This window comes from Pan paniscus, chromosome Y, assembly GCF_029289425.2.
Source record: "Pan paniscus chromosome Y, NHGRI_mPanPan1-v2.0_pri, whole genome shotgun sequence".
In the NCBI taxonomy this organism is placed as follows: domain Eukaryota; kingdom Metazoa; phylum Chordata; class Mammalia; order Primates; family Hominidae; genus Pan; species Pan paniscus.
This window is the reverse complement of record NC_073273.2, coordinates 12,792,701-12,820,190: the sequence shown is the minus strand read 5'-3', so window position 1 is coordinate 12,820,190 and position 27,490 is coordinate 12,792,701.

The window sequence follows — 27,490 nt, the reverse complement described above, 5'->3', positions numbered from 1 at the left end:
TTTTAGGTGGAGATATTTCCTTTTGCTCCACAGGCCTCAAAGCGCTTCAAATGTTCACATGCAAATTCTACAAAAAGAGGGTTTCAAAGCTGCTCAATCAAAAGAAAGGTTCAACTCTGTGAGATGAATGCACACATCAGAAAGAAGTTTGTCAGAAGGCTTCCATCTAGTTTGTATGTGAATATATTTCTTTTTCGACCCTAGGCCTCCAAGCGCTTCAAATGTCCACTTGCAGATTCTACGAAAAGTGTTTCAAAATGGCTCAATGGAAAGTAAGGTTTAACTCTGTGAGATTAATGCACACACCACAAAGAAATTGGTCAGAATGCTTCTGTCTCCTTCTGATGTGAAGATATTTTCTTTTCCACCATAGGCCTCAAAGCACTTCGAATGTCCACTTGCATTTATTACAAAAGTGGTCTTTCAAAGATGCTCAATCAAAAGAAAGGGTCAAGTCTGAGAGAGAAATGCACACAGCCCAAAGGAGGCTCTCAGAGTGCTTCTGTCAAGTTTTTATTTGAAGATATTTCCTTTTCCACCGTAGGCCTCAAAGCACAACAAATATCCACTTGCAGATTCTACAAAAAGAGTGTTTCAAGATTGCTTAATCAAAAGAAAGGTTCAACTCTGTGAGATGAATGCACACATCTCGAAGAAGTTTGTCAAAATGCGTCTGTCTAATTTTTATGTGAAGATATTTCCTTTTCCACCTTAGGCTTCATAGCGTTCCAAATGTCCACTTGCAGATTCTACAAAAAGAGTGTTTCACAACTGCTCAATCACAAGAAAGTTGAAATCTATGAAATAAATTCACACATCACAAAGAAGTTTGTCAGAAGGCTTCTGTCTAGTTTTTATGTGAAGATATTGCCTTTTCCACCATAGGCCTCAAAGCGCTCCAAATGTCCACTAGCAGATTCTACGAAAAGAGTGTTTCAAAGCTGCTGAATCAAAGGAAAGATTCAACTCTGTGAGATGAATGCAGATATCACAAATAAGTTTCTCAGAATGCTTCTGTCTAGTTATTATATGAAGACATTTCGTTTTCCAACAAAGGCCTCAAAGCGCTCCAAATGACTACTTGCAGATTCTACAAAAAGAGTGTTTCAAAACTGCTCAATGAAAATTAAGGTTCAACTCTGTGAGATGAATGCACATATCACAAAGAAATTTGTCAGAATGCTTCTGTCTTGTTCTTATGTGAAGATATTTAATTTTCCATGATCGGCCTCAAAGCACTCCAATTATCCACTTTCCTATAGTACAAAAAAAGTCTTTCAAACTGCTCAATCACAAGTAAGGTTCAACTCTGTGAGATGAATGCACACATCACATAGAAAGCTTCTCAGATAGCTTCTGTCTAGCTGTGATATGAAGATATTTCCTTATCCACCGTAGGCCTCAGAGCACTCGAAATGTCCACTTGCAGATGCTACAAAAGAGTGTTTCAAAACTACTCAATGAAAAGCAAGGTTCAGCCCCGTGAGATGAATGCATGCATCCCAAAGTAGTTTGTGAGAATGCTTCTGTCTAGGTTTTTTGTGAATGTATTTCCTTTCCAGCAAAGGCCTCAAAGTGCTCCAAAAATCCACTTGCAGATTCCCCAAAGGAAGGTTTCAAAACTGCTCAATGGAAAGTAAGGTTCAACTCTGTGAGATGAATGTACACATCACAAAGTAGTTTGTCAAAATCCTTCTGTCTAGTTTTAATGTGAAGATATTTCCTTTTCGTGTTTCAAAACTGGTCAATCCAAAGTAAGGTTCAACTCTGTGAGATGAATACACATATCACAAGAAATTTCTCAGAATGCTTCTGTCTAGTTCTTAGGTGAAGATATTTCCTTTGCCACAATAGACCTCAAAGCACTCCAGAAGTCCACATGCAGATCATTCAAAAAGGGTGTTTCAAAACTGCTCAATAAAAGGTAAGGTTTCACTCTGTGTGATAAATGCACATATCACAAAGAAGGTTGTCAGAATGCTTCTGTCTAATTTTTGTGTGAAGATATTTCCTTTTCCACCATAGGCCCCAAACCTTCCAAATGCCTACTTGCAGATTCTGCAGAAAGAGTGTTTCAAAGCTGCTCAATTAAAAGATAGTTTCAACTCTGTGAGACGAATGCACACATCACAAAGAAGCTTGTCAGAATGCTTGTGTCTAGTTCTTATGGGAAGATATTTCCTTTACCACCATAGCCCTCCAAGCGCTCCAAATGTCCACTTGCAGATTCTACGAAAACAGTGTTTCAAAACTGTTCAACCAGACTAAGGTTCATCTCTGTGAGATGAATGCACACATCACAAAGAAATTTATCAGAATCCTTCTGTCTACTTCTTAAGTGAAGATATTTCCTTTTCCACCATAGGCCTCAAAGCACTCCAAATGTCCATTTTCAGATAGTAGAAAAAGGGGGTTTCCAAACTGCTCAATCAAAAGTAAGGTTCAGCTTTGTGAGATGAATGCATATATCTCAAAGAATGTTGTGAGAATGCTTCTGTCTCCTATTTATGTGAGGACGTTTCCTTTTCCACTGTAGGCCTCAAACCGCTCCAAATGTCCGTTTGCAGATTCTACAAAAAGAGTGCTTCAAAGCTACGCATTCAAACGAAGGTTCAAATCTGTGAGATGAATTATCACGTCACAAAGAAGCTTCTCAGAATGCTTCTCTCTAGTTATTATTATACGAAGTCATTTCGTTATCCACCATAGGCCTCCAAGAGCTCCAAATATCCACTTTCAGATTCTACAAAAAGAATGTTTCAAAGCTGCTCAATCAAAAGAAAAGTTAAACTCTGTGTGATACGAAAGCACACATCACATTGGAGTTTCTCATAATGCTTCTGCCTAGTTATTACATGAAGACGTTTCGTTATCCACCATAGGCCTTGAAGCGCTCCAAATGTCATCTTGCAGATTCTACAAAAAGAGTATTTAAAAATTCCTCAATGAAAAGTAAGGTTCAACTCTGTGAGAAGAATGCACACATCACAAAAAAGTTTGTCTGAGTGCTTCTGTCTAGTTGTTATGTGAAGATATTTCCTTTTCCGTCAGAGGCCTCAAGCCACTGCAAATATCCACTGGGAGATTCTACAGAGAGAGTGTTTCAAAGTTGCTCAGTCAAAAGAAAGGTTCAACTCTGTGAGTTGAATGCACACATCACAAAGGAGTTTGTCACAATGCTTCTGTCTAGTCTTTATGTGAAGATATTTCCTTTTCCACCATAGGCCTCCAAGCAATCCAAAGGTCCACTTTCAAATTCTACAAAAAGTGTGTTTCAAAACTGCTCAATGAAAAGCAAGGTTCAACTCTGTGAGATGAATGTACACATCACAAAGAAGTTTGTCAGAACGCTTCTCTCCAGTTTTATTGTGAAGCTATTTCCTTTTCCACCAGAGGCCTCAAAGCGATCCAAATGTCCACTTGCAGATTTTATAAAAGTACTCTTTCAAAGCTGCCCAGTCAAAAGAACAGTTCAACTGTGTGAGACGAATGCTCACATTACAAAGAAGTTTGTGAGAATTCTTCTGTCTAGTTATTATGTGAAGATATTTCGTTATCCACCAGAGGCCTCAAAGACCTCCAAATATCCACCTGCAGATTCTACAGAAAGAGTGTTTCAAAACTGCTCAATGAAAAGTAAGGATCAACTCTGTGAGATGAATGCACACATCACAAAGAAGTTTGTCAGAATGCTTCTGTCTAGTTTTTAGGTGGAGATATTTCCTTTTGCTCCACAGGCCTCAAAGCGCTTCAAATGTTCACATGCAAATTCTACAAAAAGAGGGTTTCAAAGCTGCTCAATCAAAAGAAAGGTTCAACTCTGTGAGATGAATGCACACATCAGAAAGAGGTTTGTCAGAAGGCTTCCATCTAGTTTGTATGTGAATATATTTCTTTTTCGACCCTAGGCCTCCAAGCGCTTCAAATGTCCACTTGCAGATTCTACGAAAAGTGTTTCAAAATGGCTCAATGGAAAGTAAGGTTTAACTCTGTGAGATTAATGCACACACCACAAAGAAATTGGTCAGAATGCTTCTGTCTCCTTCTGATGTGAAGATATTTTCTTTTCCACCATAGGCCTCAAAGCACTTCGAATGTCCACTTGCATTTATTACAAAAGTGGTCTTTCAAAGATGCTCAATCAAAAGAAAGGGTCAAGTCTGAGAGATAAATGCACACAGCCCAAAGGAGGCTCTCAGAGTGCTTCTGTCAAGTTTTTATTTGAAGATATTTCCTTTTCCACCGTAGGCCTCAAAGCACAACAAATATCCACTTGCAGATTCTACAAAAAGAGTGTTTCAAGATTGCTTAATCAAAAGAAAGGTTCAACTCTGTGAGATGAATGCACACATCTCGAAGAAGTTTGTCAAAATGCGTCTGTCTAATTTTTATGTGAAGATATTTCCTTTTCCACCTTAGGCTTCATAGCGTTCCAAATGTCCACTTGCAGATTCTACAAAAAGAGTGTTTCACAACTGCTCAATCACAAGAAAGTTGAAATCTATGAAATAAATTCACACATCACAAAGAAGTTTGTCAGAAGGCTTCTGTCTAGTTTTTATGTGAAGATATTGCCTTTTCCACCATAGGCCTCAAATCGCTCCAAATGTCCACTAGCAGATTCTACGAAAAGAGTGTTTCAAAGCTGCTGAATCAAAGGAAAGATTCAACTCTGTGAGATGAATGCAGATATCACAAATAAGTTTCTCAGAATGCTTCTGTCTAGTTATTATATGAAGACATTTCGTTTTCCAACAAAGGCCTCAAAGCGCTCCAAATGACTACTTGCAGATTCTACAAAAAGAGTGTTTCAAAACTGCTCAATGAAAATTAAGGTTCAACTCTGTGAGATGAATGCACATATCACAAAGAAATTTGTCAGAATGCTTCTGTCTTGTTCTTATGTGAAGATATTTAATTTTCCATGATCGGCCTCAAAGCACTCCAATTATCCACTTTCCTATAGTACAAAAAAAGTCTTTCAAACTGCTCAATCACAAGTAAGGTTCAACTCTGTGAGATGAATGCACACATCACATAGAAAGCTTCTCAGATAGCTTCTGTCTAGCTGTGATATGAAGATATTTCCTTATCCACCGTAGGCCTCAGAGCACTCGAAATGTCCACTTGCAGATGCTACAAAAGAGTGTTTCAAAACTACTCAATGAAAAGCAAGGTTCAGCCCCGTGAGATGAATGCATGCATCCCAAAGTAGTTTGTGAGAATGCTTCTGTCTAGGTTTTTTGTGAATGTATTTCCTTTCCAGCAAAGGCCTCAAAGTGCTCCAAAAATCCACTTGCAGATTCCCCAAAGGAAGGTTTCAAAACTGCTCAATGGAAAGTAAGGTTCAACTCTGTGAGATGAATGTACACATCACAAAGTAGTTTGTCAAAATCCTTCTGTCTAGTTTTAATGTGAAGATATTTCCTTTTCGTGTTTCAAAACTGGTCAATCCAAAGTAAGGTTCAACTCTGTGAGATGAATACACATATCACAAGAAATTTCTCAGAATGCTTCTGTCTAGTTCTTAGGTGAAGATATTTCCTTTGCCACAATAGACCTCAAAGCACTCCAGAAGTCCACATGCAGATCATTCAAAAAGGGTGTTTCAAAACTGCTCAATAAAAGGTAAGGTTTCACTCTGTGTGATAAATGCACATATCACAAAGAAGGTTGTCAGAATGCTTCTGTCTAATTTTTGTGTGAAGATATTTCCTTTTCCACCATAGGCCCCAAACCTTCCAAATGCCTACTTGCAGATTCTGCAGAAAGAGTGTTTCAAAGCTGCTCAATTAAAAGATAGTTTCAACTCTGTGAGACGAATGCACACATCACAAAGAAGCTTGTCAGAATGCTTGTGTCTAGTTCTTATGGGAAGATATTTCCTTTACCACCATAGCCCTCCAAGCGCTCCAAATGTCCACTTGCAGATTCTACGAAAACAGTGTTTCAAAACTGTTCAACCAGACTAAGGTTCATCTCTGTGAGATGAATGCACACATCACAAAGAAATTTATCAGAATCCTTCTGTCTACTTCTTAAGTGAAGATATTTCCTTTTCCACCATAGGCCTCAAAGCACTCCAAATGTCCATTTTCAGATAGTAGAAAAAGGGGGTTTCCAAACTGCTCAATCAAAAGTAAGGTTCAGCTTTGTGAGATGAATGCATATATCTCAAAGAATGTTGTGAGAATGCTTCTGTCTCCTATTTATGTGAGGACGTTTCCTTTTCCACTGTAGGCCTCAAACCGCTCCAAATGTCCGTTTGCAGATTCTACAAAAAGAGTGCTTCAAAGCTACTCATTCAAACGAAGGTTCAAATCTGTGAGATGAATTATCACGTCACAAAGAAGCTTCTCAGAATGCTTCTCTCTAGTTATTATTATACGAAGTCATTTCGTTATCCACCATAGGCCTCCAAGAGCTCCAAATATCCACTTTCAGATTCTACAAAAAGAATGTTTCAAAGCTGCTCAATCAAAAGAAAAGTTAAACTCTGTGTGATACGAAAGCACACATCACATTGGAGTTTCTCATAATGCTTCTGCCTAGTTATTACATGAAGACGTTTCGTTATCCACCATAGGCCTTGAAGCGCTCCAAATGTCATCTTGCAGATTCTACAAAAAGAGTATTTAAAAATTCCTCAATGAAAAGTAAGGTTCAACTCTGTGAGAAGAATGCACACATCACAAAAAAGTTTGTCTGAGTGCTTCTGTCTACTTGTTATGTGAAGATATTTCCTTTTCCGTCAGAGGCCTCAAGCCACTGCAAATATCCACTGGGAGATTCTACAGAGAGAGTGTTTCAAAGTTGCTCAGTCAAAAGAAAGGTTCAACTCTGTGAGTTGAATGCACACATCACAAAGGAGTTTGTCACAATGCTTCTGTCTAGTCTTTATGTGAAGATATTTCCTTTTCCACCATAGGCCTCCAAGCAATCCAAAGGTCCACTTTCAAATTCTACAAAAAGTGTGTTTCAAAACTGCTCAATGAAAAGCAAGGTTCAACTCTGTGAGATGAATGTACACATCACAAAGAAGTTTGTCAGAACGCTTCTCTCCAGTTTTATTGTGAAGCTATTTCCTTTTCCACCAGAGGCCTCAAAGCGATCCAAATGTCCACTTGCAGATTTGATAAAAGTACTCTTTCAAAGCTGCCCAGTCAAAAGAACAGTTCAACTGTGTGAGACGAATGCTCACATTACAAAGAAGTTTGTGAGAATTCTTCTGTCTAGTTATTATGTGAAGATATTTCGTTATCCACCAGAGGCCTCAAAGACCTCCAAATATCCACCTGCAGATTCTACAGAAAGAGTGTTTCAAAACTGCTCAATGAAAAGTAAGGATCAACTCTGTGAGATGAATGCACACATCACAAAGAAGTTTGTCAGAATGCTTCTGTCTAGTTTTTAGGTGGAGATATTTCCTTTTGCTCCACAGGCCTCAAAGCGCTTCAAATGTTCACATGCAAATTCTACAAAAAGAGGGTTTCAAAGCTGCTCAATCAAAAGAAAGGTTCAACTCTGTGAGATGAATGCACACATCAGAAAGAGGTTTGTCAGAAGGCTTCCATCTAGTTTGTATGTGAATATATTTCTTTTTCGACCCTAGGCCTCCAAGCGCTTCAAATGTCCACTTGCAGATTCTACGAAAAGTGTTTCAAAATGGCTCAATGGAAAGTAAGGTTTAACTCTGTGAGATTAATGCACACACCACAAAGAAATTGGTCAGAATGCTTCTGTCTCCTTCTGATGTGAAGATATTTTCATTTCCACCATAGGCCTCAAAGCACTTCGAATGTCCACTTGCATTTATTACAAAAGTGGTCTTTCAAAGATGCTCAATCAAAAGAAAGGGTCAAGTCTGAGAGATAAATGCACACAGCCCAAAGGAGGCTCTCAGAGTGCTTCTGTCAAGTTTTTATTTGAAGATATTTCCTTTTCCACCGTAGGCCTCAAAGCACAACAAATATCCACTTGCAGATTCTACAAAAAGAGTGTTTCAAGATTGCTTAATCAAAAGAAAGGTTCAACTCTGTGAGATGAATGCACACATCTCGAAGAAGTTTGTCAAAATGCGTCTGTCTAATTTTTATGTGAAGATATTTCCTTTTCCACCTTAGGCTTCATAGCGTTCCAAATGTCCACTTGCAGATTCTACAAAAAGAGTGTTTCACAACTGCTCAATCACAAGAAAGTTGAAATCTATGAAATAAATTCACACATCACAAAGAAGTTTGTCAGAAGGCTTCTGTCTAGTTTTTATGTGAAGATATTGCCTTTTCCACCATAGGCCTCAAAGCGCTCCAAATGTCCACTAGCAGATTCTACGAAAAGAGTGTTTCAAAGCTGCTGAATCAAAGGAAAGATTCAACTCTGTGAGATGAATGCAGATATCACAAATAAGTTTCTCAGAATGCTTCTGTCTAGTTATTATATGAAGACATTTCGTTTTCCAACAAAGGCCTCAAAGCGCTCCAAATGACTACTTGCAGATTCTACAAAAAGAGTGTTTCAAAACTGCTCAATGAAAATTAAGGTTCAACTCTGTGAGATGAATGCACATATCACAAAGAAATTTGTCAGAATGCTTCTGTCTTGTTCTTATGTGAAGATATTTAATTTTCCATGATCGGCCTCAAAGCACTCCAATTATCCACTTTCCTATAGTACAAAAAAAGTCTTTCAAACTGCTCAATCACAAGTAAGGTTCAACTCTGTGAGATGAATGCACACATCACATAGAAAGCTTCTCAGATAGCTTCTGTCTAGCTGTGATATGAAGATATTTCCTTATCCACCGTAGGCCTCAGAGCACTCGAAATGTCCACTTGCAGATGCTACAAAAGAGTGTTTCAAAACTACTCAATGAAAAGCAAGGTTCAGCCCCGTGAGATGAATGCATGCATCCCAAAGTAGTTTGTGAGAATGCTTCTGTCTAGGTTTTTTGTGAATGTATTTCCTTTCCAGCAAAGGCCTCAAAGTGCTCCAAAAATCCACTTGCAGATTCCCCAAAGGAAGGTTTCAAAACTGCTCAATGGAAAGTAAGGTTCAACTCTGTGAGATGAATGTACACATCACAAAGTAGTTTGTCAAAATCCTTCTGTCTAGTTTTAATGTGAAGATATTTCCTTTTCGTGTTTCAAAACTGGTCAATCCAAAGTAAGGTTCAACTCTGTGAGATGAATACACATATCACAAGAAATTTCTCAGAATGCTTCTGTCTAGTTCTTAGGTGAAGATATTTCCTTTGCCACAATAGACCTCAAAGCACTCCAGAAGTCCACATGCAGATCATTCAAAAAGGGTGTTTCAAAACTGCTCAATAAAAGGTAAGGTTTCACTCTGTGTGATAAATGCACATATCACAAAGAAGGTTGTCAGAATGCTTCTGTCTAATTTTTGTGTGAAGATATTTCCTTTTCCACCATAGGCCCCAAACCTTCCAAATGCCTACTTGCAGATTCTGCAGAAAGAGTGTTTCAAAGCTGCTCAATTAAAAGATAGTTTCAACTCTGTGAGACGAATGCACACATCACAAAGAAGCTTGTCAGAATGCTTGTGTCTAGTTCTTATGGGAAGATATTTCCTTTACCACCATAGCCCTCCAAGCGCTCCAAATGTCCACTTGCAGATTCTACGAAAACAGTGTTTCAAAACTGTTCAACCAGACTAAGGTTCATCTCTGTGAGATGAATGCACACATCACAAAGAAATTTATCAGAATCCTTCTGTCTACTTCTTAAGTGAAGATATTTCCTTTTCCACCATAGGCCTCAAAGCACTCCAAATGTCCATTTTCAGATAGTAGAAAAAGGGGGTTTCCAAACTGCTCAATCAAAAGTAAGGTTCAGCTTTGTGAGATGAATGCATATATCTCAAAGAATGTTGTGAGAATGCTTCTGTCTCCTATTTATGTGAGGACGTTTCCTTTTCCACTGTAGGCCTCAAACCGCTCCAAATGTCCGTTTGCAGATTCTACAAAAAGAGTGCTTCAAAGCTACTCATTCAAACGAAGGTTCAAATCTGTGAGATGAATTATCACGTCACAAAGAAGCTTCTCAGAATGCTTCTCTCTAGTTATTATTATACGAAGTCATTTCGTTATCCACCATAGGCCTCCAAGAGCTCCAAATATCCACTTTCAGATTCTACAAAAAGAATGTTTCAAAGCTGCTCAATCAAAAGAAAAGTTAAACTCTGTGTGATACGAAAGCACACATCACATTGGAGTTTCTCATAATGCTTCTGCCTAGTTATTACATGAAGACGTTTCGTTATCCACCATAGGCCTTGAAGCGCTCCAAATGTCATCTTGCAGATTCTACAAAAAGAGTATTTAAAAATTCCTCAATGAAAAGTAAGGTTCAACTCTGTGAGAAGAATGCACACATCACAAAAAAGTTTGTCTGAGTGCTTCTGTCTACTTGTTATGTGAAGATATTTCCTTTTCCGTCAGAGGCCTCAAGCCACTGCAAATATCCACTGGGAGATTCTACAGAGAGAGTGTTTCAAAGTTGCTCAGTCAAAAGAAAGGTTCAACTCTGTGAGTTGAATGCACACATCACAAAGGAGTTTGTCACAATGCTTCTGTCTAGTCTTTATGTGAAGATATTTCCTTTTCCACCATAGGCCTCCAAGCAATCCAAAGGTCCACTTTCAAATTCTACAAAAAGTGTGTTTCAAAACTGCTCAATGAAAAGCAAGGTTCAACTCTGTGAGATGAATGTACACATCACAAAGAAGTTTGTCAGAACGCTTCTCTCCAGTTTTATTGTGAAGCTATTTCCTTTTCCACCAGAGGCCTCAAAGCGATCCAAATGTCCACTTGCAGATTTTATAAAAGTACTCTTTCAAAGCTGCCCAGTCAAAAGAACAGTTCAACTGTGTGAGACGAATGCTCACATTACAAAGAAGTTTGTGAGAATTCTTCTGTCTAGTTATTATGTGAAGATATTTCGTTATCCACCAGAGGCCTCAAAGACCTCCAAATATCCACCTGCAGATTCTACAGAAAGAGTGTTTCAAAACTGCTCAATGAAAAGTAAGGATCAACTCTGTGAGATGAATGCACACATCACAAAGAAGTTTGTCAGAATGCTTCTGTCTAGTTTTTAGGTGGAGATATTTCCTTTTGCTCCACAGGCCTCAAAGCGCTTCAAATGTTCACATGCAAATTCTACAAAAAGAGGGTTTCAAAGCTGCTCAATCAAAAGAAAGGTTCAACTCTGTGAGATGAATGCACACATCAGAAAGAGGTTTGTCAGAAGGCTTCCATCTAGTTTGTATGTGAATATATTTCTTTTTCGACCCTAGGCCTCCAAGCGCTTCAAATGTCCACTTGCAGATTCTACGAAAAGTGTTTCAAAATGGCTCAATGGAAAGTAAGGTTTAACTCTGTGAGATTAATGCACACACCACAAAGAAATTGGTCAGAATGCTTCTGTCTCCTTCTGATGTGAAGATATTTTCTTTTCCACCATAGGCCTCAAAGCACTTCGAATGTCCACTTGCATTTATTACAAAAGTGGTCTTTCAAAGATGCTCAATCAAAAGAAAGGGTCAAGTCTGAGAGATAAATGCACACAGCCCAAAGGAGGCTCTCAGAGTGCTTCTGTCAAGTTTTTATTTGAAGATATTTCCTTTTCCACCGTAGGCCTCAAAGCACAACAAATATCCACTTGCAGATTCTACAAAAAGAGTGTTTCAAGATTGCTTAATCAAAAGAAAGGTTCAACTCTGTGAGATGAATGCACACATCTCGAAGAAGTTTGTCAAAATGCGTCTGTCTAATTTTTATGTGAAGATATTTCCTTTTCCACCTTAGGCTTCATAGCGTTCCAAATGTCCACTTGCAGATTCTACAAAAAGAGTGTTTCACAACTGCTCAATCACAAGAAAGTTGAAATCTATGAAATAAATTCACACATCACAAAGAAGTTTGTCAGAAGGCTTCTGTCTAGTTTTTATGTGAAGATATTGCCTTTTCCACCATAGGCCTCAAAGCGCTCCAAATGTCCACTAGCAGATTCTACGAAAAGAGTGTTTCAAAGCTGCTGAATCAAAGGAAAGATTCAACTCTGTGAGATGAATGCAGATATCACAAATAAGTTTCTCAGAATGCTTCTGTCTAGTTATTATATGAAGACATTTCGTTTTCCAACAAAGGCCTCAAAGCGCTCCAAATGACTACTTGCAGATTCTACAAAAAGAGTGTTTCAAAACTGCTCAATGAAAATTAAGGTTCAACTCTGTGAGATGAATGCACATATCACAAAGAAATTTGTCAGAATGCTTCTGTCTTGTTCTTATGTGAAGATATTTAATTTTCCATGATCGGCCTCAAAGCACTCCAATTATCCACTTTCCTATAGTACAAAAAAAGTCTTTCAAACTGCTCAATCACAAGTAAGGTTCAACTCTGTGAGATGAATGCACACATCACATAGAAAGCTTCTCAGATAGCTTCTGTCTAGCTGTGATATGAAGATATTTCCTTATCCACCGTAGGCCTCAGAGCACTCGAAATGTCCACTTGCAGATGCTACAAAAGAGTGTTTCAAAACTACTCAATGAAAAGCAAGGTTCAGCCCCGTGAGATGAATGCATGCATCCCAAAGTAGTTTGTGAGAATGCTTCTGTCTAGGTTTTTTGTGAATGTATTTCCTTTCCAGCAAAGGCCTCAAAGTGCTCCAAAAATCCACTTGCAGATTCCCCAAAGGAAGGTTTCAAAACTGCTCAATGGAAAGTAAGGTTCAACTCTGTGAGATGAATGTACACATCACAAAGTAGTTTGTCAAAATCCTTCTGTCTAGTTTTAATGTGAAGATATTTCCTTTTCGTGTTTCAAAACTGGTCAATCCAAAGTAAGGTTCAACTCTGTGAGATGAATACACATATCACAAGAAATTTCTCAGAATGCTTCTGTCTAGTTCTTAGGTGAAGATATTTCCTTTGCCACAATAGACCTCAAAGCACTCCAGAAGTCCACATGCAGATCATTCAAAAAGGGTGTTTCAAAACTGCTCAATAAAAGGTAAGGTTTCACTCTGTGTGATAAATGCACATATCACAAAGAAGGTTGTCAGAATGCTTCTGTCTAATTTTTGTGTGAAGATATTTCCTTTTCCACCATAGGCCCCAAACCTTCCAAATGCCTACTTGCAGATTCTGCAGAAAGAGTGTTTCAAAGCTGCTCAATTAAAAGATAGTTTCAACTCTGTGAGACGAATGCACACATCACAAAGAAGCTTGTCAGAATGCTTGTGTCTAGTTCTTATGGGAAGATATTTCCTTTACCACCATAGCCCTCCAAGCGCTCCAAATGTCCACTTGCAGATTCTACGAAAACAGTGTTTCAAAACTGTTCAACCAGACTAAGGTTCATCTCTGTGAGATGAATGCACACATCACAAAGAAATTTATCAGAATCCTTCTGTCTAGTTCTTAGGTGAAGATATTTCCTTTGCCACAATAGACCTCAAAGCACTCCAGAAGTCCACATGCAGATCATTCAAAAAGGGTGTTTCAAAACTGCTCAATAAAAGGTAAGGTTTCACTCTGTGTGATAAATGCACATATCACAAAGAAGGTTGTCAGAATGCTTCTGTCTAATTTTTGTGTGAAGATATTTCCTTTTCCACCATAGGCCCCAAACCTTCCAAATGCCTACTTGCAGATTCTGCAGAAAGAGTGTTTCAAAGCTGCTCAATTAAAAGATAGTTTCAACTCTGTGAGACGAATGCACACATCACAAAGAAGCTTGTCAGAATGCTTGTGTCTAGTTCTTATGGGAAGATATTTCCTTTACCACCATAGCCCTCCAAGCGCTCCAAATGTCCACTTGCAGATTCTACGAAAACAGTGTTTCAAAACTGTTCAACCAGACTAAGGTTCATCTCTGTGAGATGAATGCACACATCACAAAGAAATTTATCAGAATCCTTCTGTCTACTTCTTAAGTGAAGATATTTCCTTTTCCACCATAGGCCTCAAAGCACTCCAAATGTCCATTTTCAGATAGTAGAAAAAGGGGGTTTCCAAACTGCTCAATCAAAAGTAAGGTTCAGCTTTGTGAGATGAATGCATATATCTCAAAGAATGTTGTGAGAATGCTTCTGTCTCCTATTTATGTGAGGACGTTTCCTTTTCCACTGTAGGCCTCAAACCGCTCCAAATGTCCGTTTGCAGATTCTACAAAAAGAGTGCTTCAAAGCTACGCATTCAAACGAAGGTTCAAATCTGTGAGATGAATTATCACGTCACAAAGAAGCTTCTCAGAATGCTTCTCTCTAGTTATTATTATACGAAGTCATTTCGTTATCCACCATAGGCCTCCAAGAGCTCCAAATATCCACTTTCAGATTCTACAAAAAGAATGTTTCAAAGCTGCTCAATCAAAAGAAAAGTTAAACTCTGTGTGATACGAAAGCACACATCACATTGGAGTTTCTCATAATGCTTCTGCCTAGTTATTACATGAAGACGTTTCGTTATCCACCATAGGCCTTGAAGCGCTCCAAATGTCATCTTGCAGATTCTACAAAAAGAGTATTTAAAAATTCCTCAATGAAAAGTAAGGTTCAACTCTGTGAGAAGAATGCACACATCACAAAAAAGTTTGTCTGAGTGCTTCTGTCTAGTTGTTATGTGAAGATATTTCCTTTTCCGTCAGAGGCCTCAAGCCACTGCAAATATCCACTGGGAGATTCTACAGAGAGGGTGTTTCAAAGTTGCTCAGTCAAAAGAAAGGTTCAACTCTGTGAGTTGAATGCACACATCACAAAGGAGTTTGTCACAATGCTTCTGTCTAGTCTTTATGTGAAGATATTTCCTTTTCCACCATAGGCCTCCAAGCAATCCAAAGGTCCACTTTCAAATTCTACAAAAAGTGTGTTTCAAAACTGCTCAATGAAAAGCAAGGTTCAACTCTGTGAGATGAATGTACACATCACAAAGAAGTTTGTCAGAACGCTTCTCTCCAGTTTTATTGTGAAGCTATTTCCTTTTCCACCAGAGGCCTCAAAGCGATCCAAATGTCCACTTGCAGATTTTATAAAAGTCCTCTTTCAAAGCTGCCCAGTCAAAAGAACAGTTCAACTCTGTGAGACGAATGCTCACATTACAAAGAAGTTTGTGAGAATTCTTCTGTCTAGTTATTATGTGAAGATATTTCGTTATCCACCAGAGGCCTCAAAGACCTCCAAATATCCACCTGCAGATTCTACAGAAAGAGTGTTTCAAAACTGCTCAATGAAAAGTAAGGATCAACTCTGTGAGATGAATGCACACATCACAAAGAAGTTTGTCAGAATGCTTCTGTCTAGTTTTTAGGTGGAGATATTTCCTTTTGCTCCACAGGCCTCAAAGCGCTTCAAATGTTCACATGCAAATTCTACAAAAAGAGGGTTTCAAAGCTGCTCAATCAAAAGAAAGGTTCAACTCTGTGAGATGAATGCACACATCAGAAAGAAGTTTGTCAGAAGGCTTCCATCTAGTTTGTATGTGAATATATTTCTTTTTCGACCCTAGGCCTCAAAGCGCTTCAAATGTCCACTTGCAGATTCTACGAAAAGTGTTTCAAAATGGCTCAATGGAAAGTAAGGTTTAACTCTGTGAGATTAATGCACACACCACAAAGAAATTGGTCAGAATGCTTCTGTCTCCTTCTGATGTGAAGATATTTTCTTTTCCACCATAGGCCTCAAAGCACTTCGAATGTCCACTTGCATTTATTACAAAAGTGGTCTTTCAAAGATGCTCAATCAAAAGAAAGGGTCAAGTCTGAGAGATAAATGCACACAGCCCAAAGGAGGCTCTCAGAGTGCTTCTGTCAAGTTTTTATTTGAAGATATTTCCTTTTCCACCGTAGGCCTCAAAGCACAACAAATATCCACTTGCAGATTCTACAAAAAGAGTGTTTCAAGATTGCTTAATCAAAAGAAAGGTTCAACTCTGTGAGATGAATGCACACATCTCGAAGAAGTTTGTCAAAATGCGTCTGTCTAATTTTTATGTGAAGATATTTCCTTTTCCACCTTAGGCTTCATAGCGTTCCAAATGTCCACTTGCAGATTCTACAAAAAGAGTGTTTCACAACTGCTCAATCACAAGAAAGTTGAAATCTATGAAATAAATTCACACATCACAAAGAAGTTTGTCAGAAGGCTTCTGTCTAGTTTTTATGTGAAGATATTGCCTTTTCCACCATAGGCCTCAAAGCGCTCCAAATGTCCACTAGCAGATTCTACGAAAAGAGTGTTTCAAAGCTGCTGAATCAAAGGAAAGATTCAACTCTGTGAGATGAATGCAGATATCACAAATAAGTTTCTCAGAATGCTTCTGTCTAGTTATTATATGAAGACATTTCGTTTTCCAACAAAGGCCTCAAAGCGCTCCAAATGACTACTTGCAGATTCTACAAAAAGAGTGTTTCAAAACTGCTCAATGAAAATTAAGGTTCAACTCTGTGAGATGAATGCACATATCACAAAGAAATTTGTCAGAATGCTTCTGTCTTGTTCTTATGTGAAGATATTTAATTTTCCATGATCGGCCTCAAAGCACTCCAATTATCCACTTTCCTATAGTACAAAAAAAGTCTTTCAAACTGCTCAATCACAAGTAAGGTTCAACTCTGTGAGATGAATGCACACATCACATAGAAAGCTTCTCAGATAGCTTCTGTCTAGCTGTGATATGAAGATATTTCCTTATCCACCGTAGGCCTCAGAGCACTCGAAATGTCCACTTGCAGATGCTACAAAAGAGTGTTTCAAAACTACTCAATGAAAAGCAAGGTTCAGCCCCGTGAGATGAATGCATGCATCCCAAAGTAGTTTGTGAGAATGCTTCTGTCTAGGTTTTTTGTGAATGTATTTCCTTTCCAGCAAAGGCCTCAAAGTGCTCCAAAAATCCACTTGCAGATTCCCCAAAGGAAGGTTTCAAAACTGCTCAATGGAAAGTAAGGTTCAACTCTGTGAGATGAATGTACACATCACAAAGTAGTTTGTCAAAATCCTTCTGTCTAGTTTTAATGTGAAGATATTTCCTTTTCGTGTTTCAAAACTGGTCAATCCAAAGTAAGGTTCAACTCTGTGAGATGAATACACATATCACAAGAAATTTCTCAGAATGCTTCTGTCTAGTTCTTAGGTGAAGATATTTCCTTTGCCACAATAGACCTCAAAGCACTCCAGAAGTCCACATGCAGATCATTCAAAAAGGGTGTTTCAAAACTGCTCAATAAAAGGTAAGGTTTCACTCTGTGTGATAAATGCACATATCACAAAGAAGGTTGTCAGAATGCTTCTGTCTAATTTTTGTGTGAAGATATTTCCTTTTCCACCATAGGCCCCAAACCTTCCAAATGCCTACTTGCAGATTCTGCAGAAAGAGTGTTTCAAAGCTGCTCAATTAAAAGATAGTTTCAACTCTGTGAGACGAATGCACACATCACAAAGAAGCTTGTCAGAATGCTTGTGTCTAGTTCTTATGGGAAGATATTTCCTTTACCACCATAGCCCTCCAAGCGCTCCAAATGTCCACTTGCAGATTCTACGAAAACAGTGTTTCAAAACTGTTCAACCAGACTAAGGTTCATCTCTGTGAGATGAATGCACACATCACAAAGAAATTTATCAGAATCCTTCTGTCTACTTCTTAAGTGAAGATATTTCCTTTTCCACCATAGGCCTCAAAGCACTCCAAATGTCCATTTTCAGATAGTAGAAAAAGGGGGTTTCCAAACTGCTCAATCAAAAGTAAGGTTCAGCTTTGTGAGATGAATGCATATATCTCAAAGAATGTTGTGAGAATGCTTCTGTCTCCTATTTATGTGAGGACGTTTCCTTTTCCACTGTAGGCCTCAAACCGCTCCAAATGTCCGTTTGCAGATTCTACAAAAAGAGTGCTTCAAAGCTACGCATTCAAACGAAGGTTCAAATCTGTGAGATGAATTATCACGTCACAAAGAAGCTTCTCAGAATGCTTCTCTCTAGTTATTATTATACGAAGTCATTTCGTTATCCACCATAGGCCTCCAAGAGCTCCAAATATCCACTTTCAGATTCTACAAAAAGAATGTTTCAAAGCTGCTCAATCAAAAGAAAAGTTAAACTCTGTGTGATACGAAAGCACACATCACATTGGAGTTTCTCATAATGCTTCTGCCTAGTTATTACATGAAGACGTTTCGTTATCCACCATAGGCCTTGAAGCGCTCCAAATGTCATCTTGCAGATTCTACAAAAAGAGTATTTAAAAATTCCTCAATGAAAAGTAAGGTTCAACTCTGTGAGAAGAATGCACACATCACAAAAAAGTTTGTCTGAGTGCTTCTGTCTAGTTGTTATGTGAAGATATTTCCTTTTCCGTCAGAGGCCTCAAGCCACTGCAAATATCCACTGGGAGATTCTACAGAGAGGGTGTTTCAAAGTTGCTCAGTCAAAAGAAAGGTTCAACTCTGTGAGTTGAATGCACACATCACAAAGGAGTTTGTCACAATGCTTCTGTCTAGTCTTTATGTGAAGATATTTCCTTTTCCACCATAGGCCTCCAAGCAATCCAAAGGTCCACTTTCAAATTCTACAAAAAGTGTGTTTCAAAACTGCTCAATGAAAAGCAAGGTTCAACTCTGTGAGATGAATGTACACATCACAAAGAAGTTTGTCAGAACGCTTCTCTCCAGTTTTATTGTGAAGCTATTTCCTTTTCCACCAGAGGCCTCAAAGCGATCCAAATGTCCACTTGCAGATTTTATAAAAGTACTCTTTCAAAGCTGCCCAGTCAAAAGAACAGTTCAACTCTGTGAGACGAATGCTCACATTACAAAGAAGTTTGTGAGAATTCTTCTGTCTAGTTATTATGTGAAGATATTTCGTTATCCACCAGAGGCCTCAAAGACCTCCAAATATCCACCTGCAGATTCTACAGAAAGAGTGTTTCAAAACTGCTCAATGAAAAGTAAGGATCAACTCTGTGAGATGAATGCACACATCACAAAGAAGTTTGTCAGAATGCTTCTGTCTAGTTTTTAGGTGGAGATATTTCCTTTTGCTCCACAGGCCTCAAAGCGCTTCAAATGTTCACATGCAAATTCTACAAAAAGAGGGTTTCAAAGCTGCTCAATCAAAAGAAAGGTTCAACTCTGTGAGATGAATGCACACATCAGAAAGAAGTTTGTCAGAAGGCTTCCATCTAGTTTGTATGTGAATATATTTCTTTTTCGACCCTAGGCCTCAAAGCGCTTCAAATGTCCACTTGCAGATTCTACGAAAAGTGTTTCAAAATGGCTCAATGGAAAGTAAGGTTTAACTCTGTGAGATTAATGCACACACCACAAAGAAATTGGTCAGAATGCTTCTGTCTCCTTCTGATGTGAAGATATTTTCTTTTCCACCATAGGCCTCAAAGCACTTCGAATGTCCACTTGCATTTATTACAAAAGTGGTCTTTCAAAGATGCTCAATCAAAAGAAAGGGTCAAGTCTGAGAGATAAATGCACACAGCCCAAAGGAGGCTCTCAGAGTGCTTCTGTCAAGTTTTTATTTGAAGATATTTCCTTTTCCACCGTAGGCCTCAAAGCACAACAAATATCCACTTGCAGATTCTACAAAAAGAGTGTTTCAAGATTGCTTAATCAAAAGAAAGGTTCAACTCTGTGAGATGAATGCACACATCTCGAAGAAGTTTGTCAAAATGCGTCTGTCTAATTTTTATGTGAAGATATTTCCTTTTCCACATTAGGCTTCATAGCGTTCCAAATGTCCACTTGCAGATTCTACAAAAAGAGTGTTTCACAACTGCTCAATCACAAGAAAGTTGAAATCTATGAAATAAATTCACACATCACAAAGAAGTTTGTCAGAAGGCTTCTGTCTAGTTTTTATGTGAAGATATTGCGTTTTCCACCATAGGCCTCAAAGCGCTCCAAATGTCCACTAGCAGATTCTACGAAAAGAGTGTTTCAAAGCTGCTGAATCAAAGGAAAGATTCAACTCTGTGAGATGAATGCAGATATCACAAATAAGTTTCTCAGAATGCTTCTGTCTAGTTATTATATGAAGACATTTCGTTTTCCAACAAAGGCCTCAAAGCGCTCCAAATGACTACTTGCAGATTCTACAAAAAGAGTGTTTCAAAACTGCTCAATGAAAATTAAGGTTCAACTCTGTGAGATGAATGCACATATCACAAAGAAATTTGTCAGAATGCTTCTGTCTTGTTCTTATGTGAAGATATTTAATTTTCCATGATCGGCCTCAAAGCACTCCAATTATCCACTTTCCTATAGTACAAAAAAAGTCTTTCAAACTGCTCAATCACAAGTAAGGTTCAACTGTGTGAGATGAATGCACGTATCACAAAGACAGTTTTCAGAATGCTTCTGACTAGTTTTTATGTGAAGATATTATCTTTTCCACCATAGGCCTCAAAGCACAACAAATGTCCGTTTGCAGATTCTACAGAAAGAGAGTTTCATGACTGTTCAATCAAAAGAAAAGTTCAACTCTTTGACATGAATGCACATATCACAAAGAAGTTTTTCAGAATGCTTCTGTCTAGTTTTTATATGAAGATATTTCCCTTTCTACCATAAGCCTCAAAGCACTCCAAATGTCCACTCCCAGATTCTACAAATGGAGTGTTTCAAAGCTGGTCTATCAAAAGAAATGTTCAACTCTCTGAGATGTATGCACACATCACAGAGAAGTTTGTCAGAATGCTTCTGTCTAGTTTTTATGTGAAGATATTTCCTATTGAACCATAGGCCTGAAAGTGCTCCAAATGTCCCCTTGAAGATTCTAGAAAAAGAGTGTTTCAAAGCTGCTCCATCCACAGAAATATTCAACGCCATGAGATGCATGCACACATCCAAAGGAGTTTGTCAGAATGCTTCTGTCTAGTTTTTATGTGAAGGTATTTCCTTTTCCACCATTGGCCTCAAAGTGCTCCAAATGTCCAATTCCAGATTCTACTAAAACACTGTTTCCAAACTGGTCAATGAAAAGAAATGTTCAACTCTGTGAGATGAATGCACACAGCATAAAGAAATTTGTCAGAATGCTTCTGTCTACTTTTTACGTGAAGATATTTCCTTTTCCGCAATAGGCCGCAAAAGGCTCCAAATGTCCACTTCCAGGTTCTACTAAAAGAGCATTTCGAAGCTGGTCAATCAAAAGAAAGGTTCAACTCTGTGAGATGAATGCACACATCACAAAGATGTTTTTCAGAATGCCTCCATCTAATTTTTATATGAAGATATTTCCCTTTCCGTGATAGGCCTCAAAGTGCTCCAAATGTCGTCATCCAGATTCCACAAAAAGAATGTTTCATAACTGCTCAATGAAAATTAACTTTCAACTCTGTGAGATGAATGCGCACACGAAAAAGAAATTTGTCAGTATGCTTCTGTCTAGTTCTTATGTGAAGATATTTCCTTTTCCACCCTAGGCCTCCAAGCGTTCCAAAGGTCCACTTGTAGATTCTGCCAAAAGAGTGTTTCAAAACTGTTCAGTGAAAAGTAAGGTTCAACTCTGTGAGATGAATGCACACATCACATAGAAAGCTTCTCAGATAGCTTCTGTCTAGCTGTGATATGAAGATATTTCCTTATCCACCGTAGGCCTCAGAGCACTCGAAATGTCCACTTGCAGATGCTACAAAAGAGTGTTTCAAAACTACTCAATGAAAAGCAAGGTTCAGCCCCGTGAGATGAATGCATGCATCCCAAAGTAGTTTGTGAGAATGCTTCTGTCTAGGTTTTTTGTGAATGTATTTCCTTTCCAGCAAAGGCCTCAAAGTGCTCCAAAAATCCACTTGCAGATTCCCCAAAGGAAGGTTTCAAAACTGCTCAATGGAAAGTAAGGTTCAACTCTGTGAGATGAATGTACACATCACAAAGTAGTTTGTCAAAATCCTTCTGTCTAGTTTTAATGTGAAGATATTTCCTTTTCGTGTTTCAAAACTGGTCAATCCAAAGTAAGGTTCAACTCTGTGAGATGAATACACATATCACAAGAAATTTCTCAGAATGCTTCTGTCTAGTTCTTAGGTGAAGATATTTCCTTTGCCACAATAGACCTCAAAGCACTCCAAAAGTCCACATGCAGATCATTCAAAAAGGGTGTTTCAAAACTGCTCAATAAAAGGTAAGGTTTCACTCTGTGTGATAAATGCACATATCACAAAGAAGGTTGTCAGAATGCTTCTGTCTAATTTTTGTGTGAAGATATTTCCTTTTCCACCATAGGCCCCAAACCTTCCAAATGCCTACTTGCAGATTCTGCAGAAAGAGTGTTTCAAAGCTGCTCAATTAAAAGATAGTTTCAACTCTGTGAGACGAATGCACACATCACAAAGAAGCTTGTCAGAATGCTTGTGTCTAGTTCTTATGGGAAGATATTTCCTTTACCACCATAGCCCTCCAAGCGCTCCAAATGTCCACTTGCAGATTCTACGAAAACAGTGTTTCAAAACTGTTCAACCAGACTAAGGTTCATCTCTGTGAGATGAATGCACACATCACAAAGAAATTTATCAGAATCCTTCTGTCTACTTCTTAAGTGAAGATATTTCCTTTTCCACCATAGGCCTCAAAGCACTCCAAATGTCCATTTTCAGATAGTAGAAAAAGGGGGTTTCCAAACTGCTCAATCAAAAGTAAGGTTCAGCTTTGTGAGATGAATGCATATATCTCAAAGAATGTTGTGAGAATGCTTCTGTCTCCTATTTATGTGAGGACGTTTCCTTTTCCACTGTAGGCCTCAAACCGCTCCAAATGTCCGTTTGCAGATTCTACAAAAAGAGTGCTTCAAAGCTACGCATTCAAACGAAGGTTCAAATCTGTGAGATGAATTATCACGTCACAAAGAAGCTTCTCAGAATGCTTCTCTCTAGTTATTATTATACGAAGTCATTTCGTTATCCACCATAGGCCTCCAAGAGCTCCAAATATCCACTTTCAGATTCTACAAAAAGAATGTTTCAAAGCTGCTCAATCAAAAGAAAAGTTAAACTCTGTGTGATACGAAAGCACACATCACATTGGAGTTTCTCATAATGCTTCTGCCTAGTTATTACATGAAGACGTTTCGTTATCCACCATAGGCCTTGAAGCGCTCCAAATGTCATCTTGCAGATTCTACAAAAAGAGTATTTAAAAATTCCTCAATGAAAAGTAAGGTTCAACTCTGTGAGAAGAATGCACACATCACAAAAAAGTTTGTCTGAGTGCTTCTGTCTACTTGTTATGTGAAGATATTTCCTTTTCCGTCAGAGGCCTCAAGCCACTGCAAATATCCACTGGGAGATTCTACAGAGAGAGTGTTTCAAAGTTGCTCAGTCAAAAGAAAGGTTCAACTCTGTGAGTTGAATGCACACATCACAAAGGAGTTTGTCACAATGCTTCTGTCTAGTCTTTATGTGAAGATATTTCCTTTTCCACCATAGGCCTCCAAGCAATCCAAAGGTCCACTTTCAAATTCTACAAAAAGTGTGTTTCAAAACTGCTCAATGAAAAGCAAGGTTCAACTCTGTGAGATGAATGTACACATCACAAAGAAGTTTGTCAGAACGCTTCTCTCCAGTTTTATTGTGAAGCTATTTCCTTTTCCACCAGAGGCCTCAAAGCGATCCAAATGTCCACTTGCAGATTTGATAAAAGTACTCTTTCAAAGCTGCCCAGTCAAAAGAACAGTTCAACTCTGTGAGACGAATGCTCACATTACAAAGAAGTTTGTGAGAATTCTTCTGTCTAGTTATTATGTGAAGATATTTCGTTATCCACCAGAGGCCTCAAAGACCTCCAAATATCCACCTGCAGATTCTACAGAAAGAGTGTTTCAAAACTGCTCAATGAAAAGTAAGGATCAACTCTGTGAGATGAATGCACACATCACAAAGAAGTTTGTCAGAATGCTTCTGTCTAGTTTTTAGGTGGAGATATTTCCTTTTGCTCCACAGGCCTCAAAGCGCTTCAAATGTTCACATGCAAATTCTACAAAAAGAGGGTTTCAAAGCTGCTCAATCAAAAGAAAGGTTCAACTCTGTGAGATGAATGCACACATCAGAAAGAAGTTTGTCAGAAGGCTTCCATCTAGTTTGTATGTGAATATATTTCTTTTTCGACCCTAGGCCTCCAAGCGCTTCAAATGTCCACTTGCAGATTCTACGAAAAGTGTTTCAAAATGGCTCAATGGAAAGTAAGGTTTAACTCTGTGAGATTAATGCACACACCACAAAGAAATTGGTCAGAATGCTTCTGTCTCCTTCTGATGTGAAGATATTTTCTTTTCCACCATAGGCCTCAAAGCACTTCGAATGTCCACTTGCATTTATTACAAAAGTGGTCTTTCAAAGATGCTCAATCAAAAGAAAGGGTCAAGTCTGAGAGAGAAATGCACACAGCCCAAAGGAGGCTCTCAGAGTGCTTCTGTCAAGTTTTTATTTGAAGATATTTCCTTTTCCACCGTAGGCCTCAAAGCACAACAAATATCCACTTGCAGATTCTACAAAAAGAGTGTTTCAAGATTGCTTAATCAAAAGAAAGGTTCAACTCTGTGAGATGAATGCACACATCTCGAAGAAGTTTGTCAAAATGCGTCTGTCTAATTTTTATGTGAAGATATTTCCTTTTCCACCTTAGGCTTCATAGCGTTCCAAATGTCCACTTGCAGATTCTACAAAAAGAGTGTTTCACAACTGCTCAATCACAAGAAAGTTGAAATCTATGAAATAAATTCACACATCACAAAGAAGTTTGTCAGAAGGCTTCTGTCTAGTTTTTATGTGAAGATATTGCCTTTTCCACCATAGGCCTCAAATCGCTCCAAATGTCCACTAGCAGATTCTACGAAAAGAGTGTTTCAAAGCTGCTGAATCAAAGGAAAGATTCAACTCTGTGAGATGAATGCAGATATCACAAATAAGTTTCTCAGAATGCTTCTGTCTAGTTATTATATGAAGACATTTCGTTTTCCAACAAAGGCCTCAAAGCGCTCCAAATGACTACTTGCAGATTCTACAAAAAGAGTGTTTCAAAACTGCTCAATGAAAATTAAGGTTCAACTCTGTGAGATGAATGCACATATCACAAAGAAATTTGTCAGAATGCTTCTGTCTTGTTCTTATGTGAAGATATTTAATTTTCCATGATCGGCCTCAAAGCACTCCAATTATCCACTTTCCTATAGTACAAAAAAAGTCTTTCAAACTGCTCAATCACAAGTAAGGTTCAACTCTGTGAGATGAATGCACACATCACATAGAAAGCTTCTCAGATAGCTTCTGTCTAGCTGTGATATGAAGATATTTCCTTATCCACCGTAGGCCTCAGAGCACTCGAAATGTCCACTTGCAGATGCTACAAAAGAGTGTTTCAAAACTACTCAATGAAAAGCAAGGTTCAGCCCCGTGAGATGAATGCATGCATCCCAAAGTAGTTTGTGAGAATGCTTCTGTCTAGGTTTTTTGTGAATGTATTTCCTTTCCAGCAAAGGCCTCAAAGTGCTCCAAAAATCCACTTGCAGATTCCCCAAAGGAAGGTTTCAAAACTGCTCAATGGAAAGTAAGGTTCAACTCTGTGAGATGAATGTACACATCACAAAGTAGTTTGTCAAAATCCTTCTGTCTAGTTTTAATGTGAAGATATTTCCTTTTCGTGTTTCAAAACTGGTCAATCCAAAGTAAGGTTCAACTCTGTGAGATGAATACACATATCACAAGAAATTTCTCAGAATGCTTCTGTCTAGTTCTTAGGTGAAGATATTTCCTTTGCCACAATAGACCTCAAAGCACTCCAAAAGTCCACATGCAGATCATTCAAAAAGGGTGTTTCAAAACTGCTCAATAAAAGGTAAGGTTTCACTCTGTGTGATAAATGCACATATCACAAAGAAGGTTGTCAGAATGCTTCTGTCTAATTTTTGTGTGAAGATATTTCCTTTTCCACCATAGGCCCCAAACCTTCCAAATGCCTACTTGCAGATTCTGCAGAAAGAGTGTTTCAAAGCTGCTCAATTAAAAGATAGTTTCAACTCTGTGAGACGAATGCACACATCACAAAGAAGCTTGTCAGAATGCTTGTGTCTAGTTCTTATGGGAAGATATTTCCTTTACCACCATAGCCCTCCAAGCGCTCCAAATGTCCACTTGCAGATTCTACGAAAACAGTGTTTCAAAACTGTTCAACCAGACTAAGGTTCATCTCTGTGAGATGAATGCACACATCACAAAGAAATTTATCAGAATCCTTCTGTCTACTTCTTAAGTGAAGATATTTCCTTTTCCACCATAGGCCTCAAAGCACTCCAAATGTCCATTTTCAGATAGTAGAAAAAGGGGGTTTCCAAACTGCTCAATCAAAAGTAAGGTTCAGCTTTGTGAGATGAATGCATATATCTCAAAGAATGTTGTGAGAATGCTTCTGTCTCCTATTTATGTGAGGACGTTTCCTTTTCCACTGTAGGCCTCAAACCGCTCCAAATGTCCGTTTGCAGATTCTACAAAAAGAGTGCTTCAAAGCTACTCATTCAAACGAAGGTTCAAATCTGTGAGATGAATTATCACGTCACAAAGAAGCTTCTCAGAATGCTTCTCTCTAGTTATTATTATACGAAGTCATTTCGTTATCCACCATAGGCCTCAAAGAGCTCCAAATATCCACTTTCAGATTCTACAAAAAGAATGTTTCAAAGCTGCTCAATCAAAAGAAAAGTTAAACTCTGTGTGATACGAAAGCACACATCACATTGGAGTTTCTCATAATGCTTCTGCCTAGTTATTACATGAAGACGTTTCGTTATCCACCATAGGCCTTGAAGCGCTCCAAATGTCATCTTGCAGATTCTACAAAAAGAGTATTTAAAAATTCCTCAATGAAAAGTAAGGTTCAACTCTGTGAGAAGAATGCACACATCACAAAAAAGTTTGTCTGAGTGCTTCTGTCTACTTGTTATGTGAAGATATTTCCTTTTCCGTCAGAGGCCTCAAGCCACTGCAAATATCCACTGGGAGATTCTACAGAGAGAGTGTTTCAAAGTTGCTCAGTCAAAAGAAAGGTTCAACTCTGTGAGTTGAATGCACACATCACAAAGGAGTTTGTCACAATGCTTCTGTCTAGTCTTTATGTGAAGATATTTCCTTTTCCACCATAGGCCTCCAAGCAATCCAAAGGTCCACTTTCAAATTCTACAAAAAGTGTGTTTCAAAACTGCTCAATGAAAAGCAAGGTTCAACTCTGTGAGATGAATGTACACATCACAAAGAAGTTTGTCAGAACGCTTCTCTCCAGTTTTATTGTGAAGCTATTTCCTTTTCCACCAGAGGCCTCAAAGCGATCCAAATGTCCACTTGCAGATTTGATAAAAGTACTCTTTCAAAGCTGCCCAGTCAAAAGAACAGTTCAACTGTGTGAGACGAATGCTCACATTACAAAGAAGTTTGTGAGAATTCTTCTGTCTAGTTATTATGTGAAGATATTTCGTTATCC